The sequence below is a fragment of the Staurois parvus genome, unplaced genomic scaffold (genome assembly GCF_062004578.1).
Source record: "Staurois parvus isolate SC_StPar_1 unplaced genomic scaffold, SC_StPar_1.0 ptg000287l, whole genome shotgun sequence".
NCBI classification, from domain to species: domain Eukaryota; kingdom Metazoa; phylum Chordata; class Amphibia; order Anura; family Ranidae; genus Staurois; species Staurois parvus.
This window is the reverse complement of record NW_028318083.1, coordinates 18147759-18166171: the sequence shown is the minus strand read 5'-3', so window position 1 is coordinate 18166171 and position 18413 is coordinate 18147759. Positions and strand designations below refer to the sequence as shown.

Sequence of the window (18413 nt, the reverse complement as noted above, 5' to 3'; positions counted from 1 at the left end):
AGTTCTGTGAGCACTGAGGTGGCACAACCTGCATGATTTTACAGCACTTTAACAGATGGTGTTGGTTTTATGAGCACGTGAAGAAGTATATGAAGTTGTGAAGAATTTTGATATTGAATTATCTACTGTGGTGTTCATATTCGACATGGACTTGTTTATATGGACACTTAATTATTATGATTCATGCATGTTATATTTATACCTATTTTCATTGATGTTTTGATATGTATATTTCACATTAGCAGCGCAGCATTGAGTTTGTTTATTTGTATGGTTTTTAATGCTAGCATCAGTTCTTTTTTCTATTTTGTATATCAATTTATCACATTGAGGTAGCACAGGAGTTTTATCTTTGTTTTAATATCGGCATCAATGCACACAGAACAGAAATGGGATTTCTTCAAAAAGACTGTATGCAAACACACTGCAAAATATATTCCTATGGGCAACAAGTTTAAAAGTAAAAAATAAAACCTGTGCTTACGGCCAAAGTTAAAAAAAGCTATAAATAATAAGAAAAGAGCTTTTAGAAAATATAAAAATGAAGGAACTCTATGATCGTTTATATATTACAAACATTTGACAGAATATGTAATAAAAATGAAAACAGGGCTTCCAAAATTGTAAATGAACGACAGATTGCAAAAGATAGCAAGACAAACCCACAAAAATTCTTCAAAAACAATAATAGTAAAAAGATCAGGTCTGATCATGTAAGCCCTTTACAAAATAATCTAGAGTGGGTGACTGGAGATAAAGAGAAGGCAAATTTATTAAATACCTTTTTCAGCTCTGTGTATACAAAGGAGCATGGGGGAGCTCTTGTCCATAATAGGGATGATATTGACACAGTGTCCTTAACCACTTGCCCTCCTGAGGATTTACCCCCCTTAATGACCAGGCCTCTTTTTTGCTACTCGGCGCTGCACTAATTCAACTGAAAATTGCGCGGTCATGCAACGCTGCACCCAAACAAAATTTACGTCCTTTTTTTCACACAAATAGAGCTTTCTTTCAGTGGTATTTGATCACCTGTGCGCTTTTTATTTTTCACGCAATAAACAAAAAAAGACCAAAATTTTGAAGAAAAACGATATTTTTTACTTGCAACTATAAAAAATATATAGTAAACTCAAGATTCATTATAAATTTAGGCCAAAATGTATTCTGCTACATGTTTTTGGTAAAAAAAAATCCCAATAAGTGTATATTGATTGCTTTTTGTGAACGTTATAGAGTCTACAAACTATGGTATAGATCAGCAATGGGCAAACTACGGCCTGCGGGCCGTATACGGCCCGGCGGACCTTTTAATCCGGCCCGCGGAGCTAGGCTCCTGCTAGGCTCCTCTCACAGTCCGCCCTGAAGACCGGTGTAGCATGAAAATCTGTCTCCTATGAGGATCTGTCCCCCTCGACGTATCTGCGCATGTGCCGGAGATCGCCGATCGGCTGCTAATGCCTGAAACTGGCACATGCGCAGATACGTCGAGGGGGACAGAACCTCATAGGAGACAGATTTTCATGCTACACCGGAACGGCGCGGGAACACGGCGAGAGGAACGCGCGGAGCAAAGGTAAGTGAATTGACACAGGGGGGACTTGGGGACTTAATATGGGGGATGAATTAATATGGGGGATGAATTACTATAGGGGGGATGAATTACTATAGGGGGGATGAATTACTATATGGGGGATGAATTACTATGGGGATGAATTACTATATGGGGGATGAATTACTATATGGGGGACGAATTACTATATGGGGGATGAATTACTATGGGGGATGAATTACTATGGGGGGATGAATTACTATGGGGGATGAATTACTATATGGGGGATGACTTACTATGCTTACTATGGGGGAATATTACTATACTTACTATGGATGACACATACACATCATTCATCTACTCTTGGTCCGGCCCTCGGGTCCAATATATGAACCCATTGCGGCCCTCAAGTCAAAAAGTTTGCCCACCCCTGGTATAGATACTGCAATTTACGCAGTTTTTTTGCTATACGCGCTGCGCTAGTTTAACAGACAATTGCGCGGTCATGCAATACAGTACATAAATGAAATTTATGTCCTTTTTTTCACACAAATAGAGCTTTCTTTCGGTGGTATTTGATCACCTGTGCGTTTTTTATTTTTTGCGCTATAAAAAAAAAGGCTGACAATTTTGAGAAAAAAAAAACAATATTTTGTACTTTTTGCTATAAAACATGTCCAGTAAAAAAAAAATAAAAATCAAATTTCGTCATAAATGTTGGCCAAAATGCATTCTGCGACATGTCTTTGCTAAAAAAAAACCCAATACGTGTAAATTAATTGGTTTACGTGAAAGTTATAGCGTTTACAAATGACGGTAAAGATACTGGGATTTTTAATTTTTTTTTATACTAATAATGTCGGCGATCAGCAACTTGTGGCGGCGATCAGTGAATTATGGCGGCGATCAGCGACTTATGGCAGGACTGCGGGACTGCGGCGAACATTCTGACACTGGGGGGGAACTGACTTGGGGTCACTGACATCCCCAGTGACACCAATAAAGTGATCAGTGCAAAAAAAAAAAACACTGACACTGTACTAATGGCACTGGGGAGGAAGGGATTAACTTTTTTTTGCACTGAAAGGGTTAACTGTGTGAGGGGAGTGTTTTACTAGGGGGCGGGGGTGTGTACTGCAGGGAGATACGCAGATCGGGACAGAGAAACTCATTTCTCCTGGTCTGTGCGTCAGGAACTGTCAGGGAAGTGACAGAAAGCAGAGCTACTGCAGCCCTGCTCTCTGTCAATGATTGCCGCAAATCGCCGGGACACAGCTGATAACAACCGGCTGTGACCCGGCGACTGACACCCGCGGCTGAGATCGGCGGTGAAGGTAGGGCGGCGGCGCGCCTCGCGCGCGCCCCCTACCTGTTTTGAAACAGCATGTTTTAAAACGTGCTTTTGCCCAGCCGTGCCGCCCTGCCACCGTTTTTATACAGTGGCTGGGCAGCAAGTGGTTAAAGATTTAAGCTCTGTCCGTTCAAAGCCATTGTTTCTAATTTTTAGGGACTCTTTAATGACTGGCATAGTACCATGGGATTGGTGTAGTGCCAACGTGGTGCCTAAGTTTGAAAAGGGATCAAAGTGTTTACCAAGTAATTATAGACCTGTTAGTTTAACTTTTGTAGTTGGGAAGATACTGGAGAATTTAAGAAAAGACCACATAGATGAGTTCTTGGTGTAAAAAAATATTTTAAGAAACAGACAGCATGGATTCATGAAAGAAGTTGTCAAACAAATCTGATTTCTTTTTATGAGGGGGTGAGCAAAAGCTTGGACAGAGGGGGTGGCGGTGGATGTGGTATACTTGGATTTTACAAAAGCGTTTGTCACAGTTCCTCACACCCGGCTAATGTGTAAGGTAAAGTCTACAGGCTTGGAAAAATCCATATGTAAATGGATAGAAAACTGGCTAAAAGATCATATTCAGAGAGTAGTGGTTAATGATTCATACCCTGAATGGTCTAGGGTTGTCAGTGGTGTACCCCAAGGTTCAGTTTTGGGACCCTTACTTTTTAATATATTTATTAACGATATAGGGTCTGGGATTAAAAGTACCATTTCAGTGTTTTTAGATAACACCAAACTGTGCAGTGGATTAACGTTCTTACAGGATGTCTCCAATTTACAAGCCCACCTCAATTTTTGTTTAATTGGACAACTGAGTAGCAAATAAGGTTAAATGTTGATAAATGTAAAGTTATGCACTTGGGGGTAAGAATATGCATGCATCATACATACTGGGGGGGTACAACTGGGGGAATCAATGGTGGCGAAGGATCTGGGAGTTCTAGTAGATCATAAGCTTAATAATGGCATGCAATGCCGAGGAGAGGAGAGAGAGAGAAGAGAGAGAAGACAGAGAGACACAGATCATTTTTCCCCTGTACAAATTATTAGTAAGACCTTATCTGAAATATGCAGTTCAGTTACGAAAAGAATATCAGGCAACCGGAGAAAGTGCAGGGAAGGGCAACCAAACTGATAAGAGGCATGGAGGAGCTCAGCTATGAGGAAAGGTTAAAGGAACTGAATTTATTCTCTCTTGAGAAGAGGAGATCAACCACTTGCCCTCCAGAGGATTTACCCCTCATTCCTGACCAGGCCATTTTTTGCGATAGGGTGCTGCATTACTTTAACTGACAATTGCACAGTCATGCAACATTGTACATAAATTAAATTTATGTCCTTTTCCCCCCACAAATAGAGCTTTCTTACAGTGGTGTTTGATCACCTGTGCGTTTTGAAAAATAAAAAAAACAATATTTTTGACTTTTTGCTATAAAACATATCCAGTAAAAAAATTTACAAAATCACATTTCTTCATAAATTCAGGTCAAAATGTATTCTGCTACGTCTTTTCTAAAAAAAATACCAATAAGGGTATAGTAATTGGTTTAAGTGAAAGTTATAGTGTGTACAAATGGCGGTATATATACTGGAATTTTTATTTATTTATTACTAGTAATGGCGGCGATCAGAGACTTATTGCGGGATTGAGGGACTGCCGTGGGCATTGTAACACCAGGAGGGGAACTGGCTAACTGCCACTGACATCCCTAGTGACACTAGTACAGTTATCAGTGCTAATAAAAAGTACTGACACTGTACTAATGACACTGGGCAGGAAGGGGTTAACATCTGGGGCGATCACAGGGTTAACAGTGTGCTGTGTTGTGTTTTACATAGTGTGCTGTGTGTGATTTACTAGGGAGACATGCTGCTTTGTATTGCTCTGCTGTGCAGAGCAATACAAAGCAGCCTGTTCGTGCTGACAGTGGAGAGATCTGTGTTTACATACAGGCCTCTTCCCTGTCAGCTCCGCCGATGATCACCGAGTCCCGAACTAGAATCGGCGGCCGGGACCCAGTGATTGACATGCTGAGAAGTCAATACCACCGAGGGTAGGGAGCGCGCATGCCCCCTACCTGGAAAACCAAAATATATACGTGATTTTACTTTGCTATGGGGCAGTCGGGAAGCGGTTAAAGGGGGGATATGATTAACATGTATAAATACATAAGTGGTCTATATAGTGAACTTGGATGTAGAGTTATTCACCCTGTGGTCATCACAGAGGACAAGGGGGGACTCTTTACATCTGGAGAAAAAGAGATCTCCAAACACGGAAAGGTTTCTTCACAGTAAGTAAGAGCTATGAAAATGTGGAATAAACTCCTTCAAGAGTACCTATATGTGACTATGTAACTAGAACAGCTGTTTTATATACAAGTATTAGGGAAATTACAGTCTTATGCAAAAGTCTCTATCCCAGCTACTTTCACCCATTTGACCTATTTGTAAACAATAACACAGACCTCAAATTCAGTTTCAATAATCTATGGCCATAGAGCAGCTTTTTCCAACTTTGGTTCCTCCACAGGTTGCTAGACTAACCATGTAAAGGGCATTCTTCCTGCAACTGTCAACCAGCGTGAGTTTGTCTATAAATGTCTGATCAACAGTGCAAGTGTGGCCCTTCCCCACTGACCTCTGATGTAGAGGTCCGTTTTCATTATGGCCAAGATAGAAAAGTATTCTGATAAAGATCAATCTGAACCCCTGAAGATCAAATCTTGCCCTTCATACACACCAGTGCTTTAGAAAACCTCAATAAAGCAGTTGGGAGACCAATCTGATTCCATTGCACTTAAAAAAAATGGTTCACATCCATAGGCCCAGAATTCTCCACAAGGTTTTAGAACGGAAGACAGTCAAACAGAAACCTGGGCCTTCTCTGGTTGGAGGAACCTCCAGGACTGTGCTACACACACTATGAGATGTTCTACATAAAATATAGGATAGAGTGTTTTAGCTGTGGTATCTGGATTCATTGTTAGAACAAAACATCTTTGTGTGTGTGAGTGGGGGTATACTAAAACATGTTTTCTTGAAAAAAAAAACAAAACAAAAAAAAACACTAAAATAATCCATTATTACACAATGTTTTTGGTCAAACCTTCTTAAAAGACTTCAGTCTTGGTCCTATTGGAATATATAGGGAGGGTCAGATCTCAGGATTTTTAACAACTCTGAAAGGAAGGATTGACTTAAGCTTAAACATGAAGCCTAAATTTAGTAAAAACAAAACAAAAAATCAGTACAAGGGACATTAATTACTATCTGTGTGACGTGTCCTTTGTGCTGCTGGCTCTTGCTTTACTTGGAATCTTCCTCCGATGCCCCACCCGCCACCTTAATTTTCTGGTGCTGAAGGGTTATTAGAGCCAAATGACCTGTCATATGCATTCACCAAGAGTGCTGACTAGCATTCACCAAGAGTGCGGACTATGCCCACCCTTTCCTCCCTTCTCCTCCATTAAGAAAACCCATATTACAGCTTTTTAAAGATTATAAAATAGATATTTTTCTTTTTGACTAAACCTAGGCTTTAAGAAGGTGCTTTGGATGCTATGCCAAGAAGGTTTAAAGTAGTAATAAACCTTTACATAATACCCACTAAAATTACAAGCCTCAGGTGATAGACAATGATGAAGTAAGTCCTCCCACACAAGCTATACCTCTTTAGCTGGAATCCTCTCTCCTCTAAAAACACAGGGTAGATCATATACAGTATTTTCCAGGAGGCAGAGGACTGGGATCTGATGCTACACACTCCACAGAACAGAGCTGCTTGTAATCTGAGACTTGAGTGGAGGGAATGGACACATCTCTACACAGCCCCACTGGGAAACATGCAGTGTCAGTTCAGTAAATCTCTTAATCACTTCTTGTAAACTAGGAAGGGGGGGGGGGGGGGAGTCATCACTGTGGATTGCCTGATGTCGAGGAAATCTGCCAAAAGTTACACCAGCAGATTGTACAGAAATGAGGGAGCAGCCAGGATAGAGGAGCCAGGAGAGAGCAGCCACACTAGATGACGATGTGCTATGTTTATTTTGCATTTCAATGGTTTAGAAGCAATCTGAGCTCCCCATCAGTCTGTAGGTTCTGGTCTGTTGGGCTTACAAAAACAGAACCTTGTCCAGAATAGCAACATGCAGGAGGCTATCAAAGAGGATTTAACAATCATTTCATACAGAAAAGAGATCTTGCTTGGTAGAGGCATCTGTTAGTCTTGGCTATCTACTAGGGGGGACTTTCAACTCATGGGGCCCCGGGCAATAGGGGACCATGGGGCTACCTGTGTTCGTGCCCACACTCAAAAAAGCCTATAAAAAAGGTACCAGGGTCATCTCATGGGGCCCCCTACTGACCCTGGGCCCTCGGGCAGTGCCCGAGTGCTCGAATGGTCAGTCCACCCCTGCTATCTACCAGCTCACACTGTCATCAAGGAGCCTCAGCAGTCTCATAAATGAAACATCTATCTTAGGACCAATGACTTCAACTTTAAAGCCCAACTTTCGAAAATGTTAAAACCCTCCCTTTCAGTGTGGCTACTCCCACAACTGCAAATGTTCACTGATTGCTTAATCTAGGGGAGCTCACAAGAGGTCACTGCGTTGAAAGTGAGTGTGCGCCTTTCACAGGGGTTGGTGATTTATGGTGGTACGATTGGAGGATCATATATCTGCACACTGAAGATTCACGTGTATGGTGGTGGAATTATAATTATAACTTTGGGCTGTTTGTGGAGTTTTAATATGTCACAATAATTTTGAGATTTAATATGTGTTAGCGCTATATTCCTATTCTTTCCCTTTCTCTACATTAAGTGATTTATTTACACCTAAAAGAGGGCAGCTACACTGGTTTGAATATAAGCAGGCACCTTTATATTTGTTAAATTTCAGCTTGAAACAATGCAGAAGAGCTGAGTCATGATGAATCAGCAAGTCTGTACTCTAGTGAAATCTGAGAAGGTGTAAAACTTGTATATTCAGTTACATGGTATCTGCTGATATGGCAAAGCTGGGCATAGATAGGACAGTGGGATAAACGAAAATAAACTATCCCCCCCCCCCTTCCCCGCCAAGGCATTGTAGTCTGACAATGGGATTCGCCGATCAGCCCTGACCGAGAAATGTTTTCCAACAATTTCCTTCGGCAGAAATTGATTAAGCGATAGACTTGTGTCAAACAGGGAAGGCCACACACTGATCTAAATTTGTTATATCCCTGCTGAATTTCAATCTGTCCATGGCCAACTTGAAGTATATGTAAAACAACCCATTCAGTTTAAAATAGAAATGAAAAGGCTAAGCATTTGTGTATACATATAAAAAGCATTATAAACACCTTTTGTTCCATTTTTCATAAGTGCTACATACCCTCAGTTCTCAGCTGCATACCTTCCCAGTGAATGACTGTGTAGAAGTGACGTGTCAGGACAAGCCTGATCATTGGAGGAGAGCAGCTTCAGTTCTCAGCACAGCTAGAAAACTGACCACACTGTGCTCTCATACCTAGTGTGGTCAGTTTTTAATAGGAAAGCAGAGGGACTGGCAGGAACACCAGGGATTTCACACAAAGGAAGCAATACAAAGAGAACAGGATACGTTTTCTTTTACAAAGATATTTATTAAGATTTAAAATAAGTGTATACAGCACAAGATAACAATGCAAACAATTATGTGTATAAGTGAGAACGTACAAGAAGGGTCAGCCCAAAGGCCGAGATCAAAGGAAAAGAGTACCATCACAGCAATATCTAACAAAGCGAGTATGGTCAATATATGGAGATACGTTTGCCTGAGGGACAACCCTTCAGCACAGGGTCTGCACCTCGCAGACTAGGGGGGGGTGGCTTAGGTGCCCTTCATTAGTTATCAGGAAAAGGGGCAAAAGATACCAAAGAGGGAAGAAAAACAGTAGAGAATGGTAAGGGATGGAGGTGGTAGGGAAAAGGGAAACCCTGCAGGATACGCCCAAATATCCATATCTGAGGCAGCAAACTACACATTGCACACAGGTTAGGGAATGGTCCAGGTTTAGACTGCCATTATATGTGAGCCACGGTTCCCAAACATTTGGAAATGTAGCATGTGTGTCGTTCAAGGTGGAAGTGAGCTTCTCGTGCACCATAGTTCCCATGAGCTGTTGTTTAACCTCGGCTATATTAGGAAACTGTTGTCGCCACAACCTGGCGAGCAGCCAGGAATATGAAGTTCACCCACCTCCTCTGGGTCTTGGATAGGGTATTCATAGGTTTGTGTAGTAAAGCATTCCAAGGATTGCAGGCCGAGGAGACACTGAGCACAGCTCTAATCATAGTGTACACCTGGGTCCAGAAGCGGAAAGCCTTGGAGCAGATTCACCAGATGTGGAGTAAGGTTCCATGTTCTCTGCATTCCTGGAAGCACATGAGAGATGCACTGGAGAAAAAGTGGGATAAATGGCCAGGGGTCATGTACCAACGAGAAAGCAATCTGAACGCATTTTCTTGGGCGTGGATATTCTGGGAACACTTCGAGGAGATCAGCCAGATAGTATTACAAGTCGCCTTATCCGGTGTCTTGCCTAAACATGCTTCTCATTTTGTCACATATAATAATTTGCCACAGCTCAAGGCAAATACAAAGGAAGAATAAAGACCTGAAATAAGCCCTTCGAGCGTGGGTCCTTCCGACAATGGTTTTCACAGGAGGTAAATTTCTTGGGGGGTCCTGGTTGGTGCCTAAGAAGGCTGTGTATATGGTGTGTGACTTGGAGATGAAAGTCTTTCAAGGCCGGTAGGTGGAAGTGTTCCCAGAGGTAACTAAAGGATTTGATGTCATCCAGTGATGAGTTTGTACACATTTTTAACCTCTTTTTTATGCCACCAGCGAAAATCCGGTGGGTTATCGTGGGCTGAAAAGAATTTGGGAGTATCAAGAATACCTAACAGGGGGAGGTGGCCAAAGTATTTCATGGAGTCCCAGAGACGTAGGACGTGGAGTAAGGTGGATTCCTGGAGCCAAGGACAATGCATGGGGGGCGTCCAGAGGAGGTTATACATAGGAAAAGGGGAGCAATCAATGATCACCAGATGCACCCAGATAGGCACCCCAGATGTTGCATGAAAGGAGGCAAGTGGGGATAGTTGTACCACAGTGTAATAATGTTTAGGGTTGGGGACTGCCATACAACCCACCAATCAGCGGCGATATTGCACTGCAGTTGGCAGGTGTGGACTGTGGAAGTGCCAAATGGTTCACAAGAGTTTGCGCTGTTCAATTTCCAGGATGTGGTTCAGCTCAGGGATAGGCAGAACCCTAAGGTATAGAGGCTTCAGAAGTTGGGTCATACGTAGGCCATGAATTCTCCCGAACTAGGAGGCTGACAGGGAAGACCAGGAAGTGAGGAGAGCAAATAACTCCTTGAATAAAGGAAGGTAATTGGCCCGGTAAGAGTGAATCAAAGGTAGAGGCCAGATGGACTCCCAGGTAGGGAAGTGAAGAGGGCCAAGCAAAGAGATAGCCTGGGCTGCTTCGAGCTGATCAGAGGATAAAGAGAGGTTTAGTGCCCTACATTTGGCCTCATTTACAGACAGCTGTGATAGAGAGTCAAACTCAGAGAGTACTGCAAATTAATTTGGCAGGGAGATGTATGGTGGGGGATATACAGCAATATATCATCTGCAAATGGCATGATTTTGTATTATTCACTAGCGAGATCCAGGCCACCCTTAGCGGCAGCAAAGGGTTCCAGGGCCAGTACAAAGAGGATGGGGGAGAGAGGGCAGCCCTGTCTTGTGCCATGGTGACACGGTTAATTGAGATGGGGGCCGATTCAAAGCCCGCATATTTAAGCACAGCAGTGGGCTGCACCTCAAGCCAAGAAAGCATCCTGAAAGCCCCATTGGCGGAGAGCGAAGAACATGTAGTCCCAGGACAAGGAATCAAAAGCTTTCCGAAAAACTAAAGACAAGAGCATGGCAGGGTTTGAGCAAAGTCTAGCCAAGTTGTGTAGCCCTGCTGACATTATCACTGGCACCACACAGGGGTACAAAGCTCACCTAATCCTTGTGTATGAGGTTACTGAGGAAGGTGTTAACCCTAGCGGCCAGAGTTTTCATGTCCTCATTACATTCAGGGGAGACATCCGGGGTCTTTTAGACCCCGGATGTCTCAATAAAGAGATCCTGTCACCAAAAATCATCACCTAGGGGACTTTGTCTCCTGTGTGATGAAAAAAAAAAAAGTAAAAAAAAAAGTTTTGTTTAATTGTAAAAAATTAAAGTTACACCCAAGTACACAACCCCCCCCCCGCAAAAAATAACTGAGCCCCCCCCCCACATATACGCATTTACAAACGTAAAAACACATGCTGGGGCACCTATGCATGAAAACGTTAGTTGCGTTACGCATGTTACATATCGCCGCACAAGCCAGAATGAGAGCAATAATTCTAGCAGTAGACCTCCTCTGCAACTCTAAACTGATGACCTAGAAGGAGCTTTAAAAGTGTTGACCTATAGAACATATAGGGTACTGAAGTTCTTCACCATTTCACGAGCGTGCACAAATTTAAAGTTTGACATGTTGGATATCTATTTACTCGCTGTAACCTCGTCTTTTATATTTTACAAAGCAATAGGTTAATTTACTGCTTTTTGTGCCCTAAAATTAACTTACTTGTATATTTTACTGAAATTTTGCGATAATATCATACGACATAGAATACTGGAACTATCACTATTTTATTCTCTAGGGTCTCTGCTTTTAGAACATATATCATGTTTGGGGGTTTTATGTAATCTTCAGGCCTAAAATGATCTTTTAATCTTGTGCAAAAAACACAAAACAGCTCTGGCAGTGAAAGGGATAAAGGATAAGCCCGACACCCCCCTTTCCTGATGAGCAGCCAATCAGTGCTTATTACACTGCAGGGTCTCTCTCCTCCCTGTTAGTCCCCGGTTGCGGTACTGGAGACAGGTAGAGAGGGAAGGAGGAGATAAACAGCGCAATGTTAAAAATATTAAGTGTTCGCCATAAAGCCCCTTTTGTTTTTAAAAGCCCCATACATATAAAAATATGGTTTGGTTAAAAAAAATTTTTTTTAATCTGGAGAAGTAGATTGTCATGAGGGACAAGTAGAATGGGACACTGATTGGCTGGCCATACGTTATACAATTTTCTTGAGATTTTTGCTTTAGATTTACCAAAAACCATATAATATGAGGTCAAACCTAAACAACACTTTCAGTTGTATCCAATCAGGCAGGCCCTTGCACTACACAGTTGAAGGTAAATCCAAAGGAAATTGGGCAGAAATTGGATAAAAAATTGTAAGAAAATTGTATAGTGTATGGCCAGCCTTAGTCTGGCCATACATTATACAATTTTCTTGAGATTTTTGGTTTAGATTTACCAAAAACCATATAATAGGATATCAAACCTAACAACACTTTCAATTGTATCCAATTAGGCAGGCTCTTGCACTACATAGTTGAAGGTAAATCTAAAGGAAGTTGGGCAGAAATTGGACAGAAAATTGTATAGTCGATGGCCAGCCTTAGAGTAGTTTTTTCAAATATTTCCACACCTCTGTCTACATTTCAATGCATTTCACAAGAAGATATATCCGAGCTAGAAAAACACACACATAAGCATGTGCATACAAAGCACTGAAAGTGCGCTACAGTAAATCAAAAATGCACCTTAACAATACACATACATATTAGAGTCTTTAGACTATGTTTTCTGTTCTTTTTTTTTTATTAAAAGACGAAGCAATTACAGCAGATATTAACTCAATAGCTTTTTTTTACCATAAAACATACAAAAATAAAAATGAAAAGTCTCCATTAAACGTGATGGCGAGCTTACCTGGTGATGACCTTTGCCTGGCTAAAGTGTAAATCAGGAATGTACCAGTACTTATAGCTCTCTTGCCCCTCCTACCTAGGAGAACAGGTCACAATGACTAGTTTTTCTTCTACATTTCTAGCTAGATACTATAATTCCTGCAGTTGTACTTTTTATGAGTCGAGTCGATTTTGTAACTAAGAATCCTTATCTGTTACATTGTGGATAGTGTTACTGAGATAAAGGTTACTATTCAGAACAGGCAGATTACTGGTTTTAGATTACAAACACACAGGTGTTATAACTTTCATACATACTTTATTTTTTCCAAGGTACCCTGTTCATCACTACCCATGGGAAGTTCTCATATAATCGCATCCCTGCTAGCATAACCAGCTATGACTGGGGCATTCCATAGCTGTAGCCAATTGGACTGGTGGGGATGCGACCATGTGACAGCTTCTCATGGGTCCTGTCCAGCTAGGTTTGGACCAAATCCAACTTATCCCTTTTAGGCTCCATACACACTTGGCGTTTTATTAACACTGGTAGCGTTAGTTGTGTAAAGTGTTAAAAACGCAAGTTTTTCAGCATTTTTAGTGTTCTTAGCGTTTAGCCGCATTTAAATTTTTTAGCATTTTTTTATACGCAAAAAAAATTTTGTTCAAAAAAATGCCCCCAAACACCAGTTTGCCGCGTTTTACCATGTTTTTCAGCGTTAGAGCGTTTTTACAGCTAACAAACTCCTCTAGAAACCCACTAGATCTGGTGGGGGGTTTCAGCCAAAAAAAGCCCATGCCAAAAAACATTGATATGTGCATGGACACATAGGATAACATGCTGGGGAGTTTACTGGCTGTAGAAAAAAATGCCAAAAGCCAAAAACAGCCGCTGTAAAAATGCCCAGTATGCATGAGGACTTAGGGCAGTGGTTTTCAACCTTCCTAATGCCGTGACCCTTTAATACAGTTCCTCATGTTGTGGTGACCCCCAACCATAAAATTATTTACCCAGTAATTATAATTCATGAGTGTCGTTTTACCTCCAATACTGCTGCTTTCAACACAGCAGTTGCTTTCTACACAGTAGCTGCTCTTTACACATCGGAAATATGTGTTTTCTGATGGTCTTAGGGGACCCCTGTGAAAGGGTCATTCGACCCCCAAAGGGGTTGCGACCCACAGGTTGAGTCCCACTGACTTAGGGAATGATGAATAGGTTGATATCGTACCATATTCATCTCCCCTGCAGGCTTCCTCTGTACTGTAACTGGTTGTATTCACTATGGATCCCATCATGAGCATAATGCAACACGTTCTATCATTTTTTTTCCTTCACGCGAAACCTGGAACTGACTGCACTGGTGTACTAGTTTCATCTGAACACATGGAAAATGCTTTGCATGCATTTTTGATGAAGAAAAAAGGCTCTGGACAGCATCTGGATATAGACCAGCTCAAAAACGCGTCTAAACGCAAACGTGCATAAACGCATTTACACGAGGTTACAAGCATTTGAAACGCTGGTAAACTCTTTTAAAAAAATGTCTGTAACCTCAACTGCCTGTAAACAACTGTAAATGATTACGTGTACATGGACACATAGGAAAATATAAAGGAGAGTTCAGTGGCTGCTGAAAAAAACGCACAACTGCTCCTAAACTTCAGTTTAGCAGGTGCAGTGTACATGAGCCCTAAGACCAGTCCTCTGAAGCTACTCCTTTTTGCTGTTCAACCAGTCACAGCTCTATGAAATCACCCCATGCAATGCAAGAGCAGCAGTCCTGCATTGTACAGGAGGTCGCAAAGGGCCTGTCCACAACCTTTGATGTTGAACACTGTCTTACCTTCGAGTCCAGCTTTAAGACCTAGTTCACACCTATGCGTGTTGTGATTGATGCATTTTTCTGGTGCATTTATGTTTTTGAAGATGTTTTTGATGCTTTTTTTCCCCAATAAGAAAGTATCTAGTGCGACTTTGATGCGACTTTAAACTCTCTGACACTCTTGGTGACTTTGAAAAGGTTCCTACACTACTTTGATGTGAATTGAGTGCCAGAGAGTGTAAAGTCGCATTCAATATTTTCCCATTGGCAAAAAATCCCATGCAAAATGCATCAAAAATGAAACACTTGCATTTTTGGTGCAGTTCGATTGAAATCTATTGCACCAAAAATTTAATCTGCTGGGGGAAAAAAAAGGTCCTGACCCTTTCAAAAACGCAGACACTGAAAAGGCATAGATGTGAACGTGTCCCATAGGAAACCATATTAAACAGACTGTACTGTGTTTCTGCAAAATGCACTAAAAAACGCATAGGTGTGAACCAGGCCTAAAGCTTATGATATTATGAGCCAAACACTCCAACTCGCTTGTAGCTGGGTAATGCCATAACTGATCACATGTGTAGCACAATGGCAACTGCATATCAAAGAGAGACTACTATGGCAGATTCACCAGAACTAGTGTCCCCACTGCAAGATTTCCCTTCTATTACTTTTCTGGGGAAAAACCCAAAATTTTGGATTTTCTTTTACTTTCACTTTCAATGACAATGAAAAAGAGAGAGAATGAAGCTGCTCAACGTGGGCACAGACTGCAATAAAAACTGACAAGTGTTCTAATCCTTCTCCACTCAAATTTGTGTTTAAAAATTGCCTTGAGTTATAGTTTAAAGATATTCTAAATGCTTTCTTTTTCGTCTTCCTTGCTATGGGGGCACCCGCTGCTCTGCGTATCCATTCACAAACGGATCCGCGGCTCGGTCCCGCCCCATCTCCTCTCATTGGCTCATCTGCTGTGATTGACAGCAGTAGGAGCCAATGGTTTCTGCTTCTGTCTCAGCCAATGAGGAGAGGGAGTCCCAGTGCACAACGCTGGATCGAGAGGGGGCTTAGGTGAGTATTAGGGGGGGCTGGGGTGGATGCTGCACACAGAAAGCTTTTCACCTTCATGCATAGATTGCACGAAGGTAAAAACCCTTTAGCTTTTAGAATCACTTTAAGTCTTGCAAGATCACTTTAAGATGGCCCCTTTTGCAGGTACATCTATGTAAAACATTAAAAATAAGTGCCTATACTGCTCAAAAATCCAGCAATACACTGCTTCACCCTGCTCTGCACATGCTCAGTTGCTCTCCATTTTTAGGAATTTTTAGGCACTGCCGATTTTGTAGAGGCCAATCTGCTAATAGCCTTAAATCGGAATAAACCCTCCTATCCTTTACAGCCAAGGAAGCTACATCCATTAGATCTGAAACTGTTGCACAAGTGATCAGTTATAACACTAGCCATTCCATGGTTGATGGCCTGGAAACAAGCAAATGTGACAGGTGGCAATCCCAGCATTCCAGGAATGTAACCATTTTTTGAAACCGTTAAATCGATGGATTTAGTTCCACTTTATGATTTACTGCTGTTCAGGGGCTCTGGGCTTCAAGAAAATGGCAGCCTCTAACAAGAAGAGACAGGAGCAATGCTGGAGGCGACCTACAGCACATACTAATTTTGGTAGCATAATTATTAATATGGAATGTATGCTCCTAGTTAAACAACATTATTTTTTACCAAGTTCTTATGGGTAAAGTTCCGCTTTAAAGCAGAACTCTTTGCTGCTGCACATATGTGCTACTTGGGCAGGTTAAAGAATTATATCATTTTATTTCAGTATATATAACCTCTAACAATGAATTTCTCTTGTTTGTTTCCATTTGGTCTCTTAACCTCCTTGGCGGTATTTCCGAGTGTAGCTCGAGGTAAAATTTCAGTACCAAGAGCGGTAACCCCAAGCTACACTCGGGCTTACGATGCGGCGTTGCTCAGTGAGTCCCTGCAGCACTTACCTTTTCCTTCGCTCCCGCGATGTGTCCCCTGCAGCGTCCCCGGCCATCTCCTCCGGCCGATTCCGGCATCCGTCTTCCGGTCCCTGTGACGTTGGGACATACGGGCGCCGGAACCAGCGGCAAATTTGAAATTTTTAAAAAATGTCATTTTTTTAAAAATGATTATTATATAGTAAAACATTGCTGTTTCAATGCATTTCACATATATTTTGTCCCTAGTGCTTTGTCCTGTGCCCTGCCTACATTTTGACTGTTCTTTCTGCCTGGAAACTTAGAAAAGTCCATGGCGTCCAAAAAGCGTCCCTTTAGGTCAAAATTGGTTTTAGACCGGCTAGAGAACAGCGATAGAAAATCAGAACTACTTGCAGAATTGAGTGATAATGATTCATGGGGGAAATTTGTCATCAGACACTGAAAACTATTTTGCGACTTTGCTCAGTGATGTGCGAACTTGGCGCTGTATTTCAAATTTCAGTGTTTTTGGTTTGAATATATTATTGAACTAAATGTATTAATATTATATTATTATTTTTTATGAGTATTTATTAAGTAAGTAATTACTAAGAATTGCAGGCCTACAATACATAACACCAAATTTCCATGCAAAAAAATGGTACCGCTTTTGGTACAAAATTCCTGACATAATCATACCGCCAGGGAGGTTAATGTGGAAGTTCTGAGTTTTGTTAATTATGATTAAACCTGCTCCCATCCCCATTCTAACTACCCTGTGAAAGGAAGATGTATATACAGTACTTACCTATTCTGAGGGTGCCTCAGTCTGGTCACATGGTTGGCTCCCAGTGGTGGCTTTAGGGTAGCGGAGGGACAGCCAACAAAGGGTGCCCTATAGTAAATCTATGGATGATGTCACTGCTCAGGCTTTTCAGAGCCAGTGAAAGGTCACCTTATAGTCACCTTAAAGTGAACCTACACTTTTAGGCTCCATGCACGCTGGGCGTTTTAATAATGCTGGTAACGTTAGGTGTGTACTGATATGAAGGTTGCTAGTCACAATAAAAACATGAGTTTTTCAGCATATTTGCAATTAGTGTTTAGCTGTGTTTTTTTTTTTTACCAAAAAAAAATTTTTTTTTTCACTCAAAAATAGTCCAAAAATGCTAGTTTGCCCCGATTTACAGTGTTTTTCAGCGTTAGAGCGTTTTTACGGCTAAAAAACTCCTCTAGAAACCCACTAGTTCTGTTTTTTTTTCTCAGCCAAAATATGCCGCTGCCAAAAAATTGATTATTAAAGCCTATGTGTGCATGGACACATAGGATAACATGCTGGGGAGTTTACTGGCTGTAGAAAAAAATGTCAAAAGCCAAAAACAGCCGCTGTAAAAATGTCCCGTGTGCATGAGGACTAAATCTTAGTTAGGAATAGGCTGGACTTCCACTTTAAGGCTAGGTTCACATCTGTGTGGTGGTGGATCCGCACAAAAATTGGTGCAGCCGCACCACCCACACAGAGGAATGTGGATTAGTGAATTAGTTCTAATGGCACACCGCCCGCACTGGAATACGCAACCGTACTGGGAACCGAGGTTCCCGTGCAGGCTGCGGTTTCCAAAGAAGTGCAGGAACTTCTTCCCTGACTGTCACAGGGCGCGAGAGTCCATTCAAATGAATGGGCTCTCGTGCCCACGCAAAACGCGGCCCGCACGGCCGCATATATGTGAATATATACAATTGAAAGCAGTTTGAGATCCAGCACTGACCTGTATCCTGTGCACCCATGTAATGTCAAGCAGTCCTGAAAACCCCCAAAAGTGTTCTGGCGAAGAGGAAAGGTGGAGGTGTACTGTTCTCCCAGCATATTTCCTGTCCT

General features: G+C 41.8%; 1 protein-coding gene across 1 annotated transcript in view; it reads right to left on the bottom strand.

Annotated features, from left to right (window-relative positions):
* Nucleotides 1-18413, bottom strand: part of TPMT (thiopurine S-methyltransferase) — a 37720-nt gene that overhangs the window by 18781 nt on the left and 526 nt on the right. The gene's annotated exons all lie outside the window — the stretch shown is intronic.